This window comes from Apis dorsata, unplaced genomic scaffold, assembly GCF_000469605.1.
Source record: "Apis dorsata unplaced genomic scaffold, Apis dorsata 1.3 scaffold_1238, whole genome shotgun sequence".
In the NCBI taxonomy this organism is placed as follows: domain Eukaryota; kingdom Metazoa; phylum Arthropoda; class Insecta; order Hymenoptera; family Apidae; genus Apis; species Apis dorsata.
In genome coordinates this window covers 2,240-4,818 of record NW_006264335.1, presented here as the reverse complement: position 1 = coordinate 4,818, position 2,579 = coordinate 2,240, and positions in this window count along the sequence as shown.

Sequence of the window (2,579 nt, the reverse complement as noted above, 5' to 3'; positions counted from 1 at the left end):
TTGTAATAATATTATTAATATATAATAATAGTAATAATAATATTATATATATATATAATATTTTATAAATAATAATATTTATATATTTTATGTAGATTATTTGAGATTATGCATTTAATGCGATGCAGTTATTTATTTATATATCAAAAAAATTTTTAACAAAAATATCAATCATACAAAAATGGCAACAAAACAAATTTCAAAAATAATTTAGCAAAATATTGGATTTTTAAATTTTTTAAATATATTTTTTTTGTTATAATATTTTAAGATATTTCTTAATTTTTATAAAACTGCAATCTGATAACTTTTTTTTATAAAATGAGCTTTGTTTTAATTACTTGTAAATATTTTTCTATTTTTTTTAAAATAGCACTTTAATATAAATAATTATTGAAAAAATTAGATTTAGCTTTTTTTATTATTATTGAATTTTTAAATAATTGAATTTTATTTAGCTTAGTGAGATTTTTGTTGTTATTTCTTGTTAACTTATTAATTATGAGATAAATTCTTGAAATAAGTGAATTCTTTCATTTTACTTTCATTATAATTAATATACAATATGTAAGTTAAATGTTGTTTGAATATATAAATTCATTCAATTGTAATGCGAATAATTTTATTTAATTATTGCAAAGTTTAAATTTTTTATTTTCTTTTTTTCTATATTAAATATTCGTATTCCAAATATATCATTCAACAATGTAATTTAATTTTTACTTGCAGATTGATCTAAAATTTCATTGTAAATAGTTAATATCGAAGAAAGCTTAATTCTTCTCTAATGAAATATATTTTTTACATTTAATTATTTGTGATAAAATGACGATAGAATAAAATTTCAATAATTGAAGCTTAAGAAATAATTTTCTTTTCTATTTTAAATCTTTTTTGTGCATAAAAAATTCAATATTTGTTGAAGAATTGAGATGTTTTATGTTATAATAAAATATATATGTTAAAAGTCGCGATAGCTTTATAGCTTTATTTGCTAGTTATTTTCTTCTTATTTTCTATAAATAATATCGTGAAATTAGTTATATAATCTTAATCCTTACTCAATAAAGTAGGAAATCAAATTTTAAATAATTATATTACTAATCCATATATTTCTAAATGAATATAGATTTTTTCTTTTGTTATACATATACATATTTAGTAATTTTCCTTTTATTTCTAATATATTTATTTCTAATATATTATTTCTAATATACATGAACGTTACGAACGAACTGAATCCAGAACAAAGCAATGCTATCTTAGTAAGGGGAAAGATTGTTGATCTAAGTTTTCGTATTCTTATATTTAAAACACACAAACATAACATTCGATTTCAAATATTACTATTTTTTTATTTTTTCTTTCTATCAAATTTTTCAAGTTTCTTTTTCTAACGCCTAATATTCAATTGTTAGCAACGCTATTTCAGTAACACATCGCGTCGCGGAATCAGTACAGAATTTGATGAAATAATATATATTTGAATATTTATTTAAAATAAAGTTTTAATTAAATAATTTCCATAAATTAAAATTAAATTATATAATAATAAATAATAATCGAAATAATTTTACTGAAAGAAATTAATGTGAATAGTGAATAAAAAAAAATTGAAAGAAATTAATGTGAATAATGAATAAAAAAATCTAATATAATAGTAATGTTGAAAAGAAAAATGCAATGCTTATATGATTTTTTTAATGGATATAAAATAATAGCATTAGTATTATATTAAAATGTAAATATTGAATTTCAACTTTTTTGTTTAATAATCTCGAATGTCGAAATAAAAATTATTGAATTCAAGTGAAATAGAAACAAAAGTTTTTCAATTGATGCTTCAATTGATTTATGAATTTCAAATTGATTCAAGTATCATTTGTGATTTTCTTGTACATATGAAAATAAGCAAATTTATATGTAAAAAAATACATGCAATTACATTCCTAATCTGAAATCTTATGGGAATGTGTTTTGATTTGCTCTTATGGATTTCGGTAAATAGGCAGATTGAGTATCATATAACAATTCAACTAATAAACATATTATTTAAATAATTTAATTAAATAATTTAAATAATATGTTTATATAATAATATAATAATAATGTTTATATAATATAATAATTTAATTAAATAATTTAAATAATATGTTTATATCATAAAATAATTTATTTATGGATTTATATGTTAACATTCTGTGATGTATATGTTAATATTCTGGAACATACTAAAATTTATTCCAATAAAATTTTTTTAAATAAGAAGTTACATAATACTTACATTATATTATATTACACTAAAATTTATTTGAAATAATCAATTGTATATAAAAAAATATCAGTATACTTATTTTCATTGAGAGACTCCGCTACGCAATATACGACATAGAAATACAGTACTGGCGCGCACCTAGCTAAGCATTCTAGCTCTTTCATCTTCTTGATCAATCTAATACAAACTTAAAATGCTTATAACTCGTTAATTAAGACTTATCGGACATATGAACTTTTTTCATCGCTTTGATATCTAAAATCCATCCTTCAAAGGTGTCCCAAATGTTTATTAACATTATTAT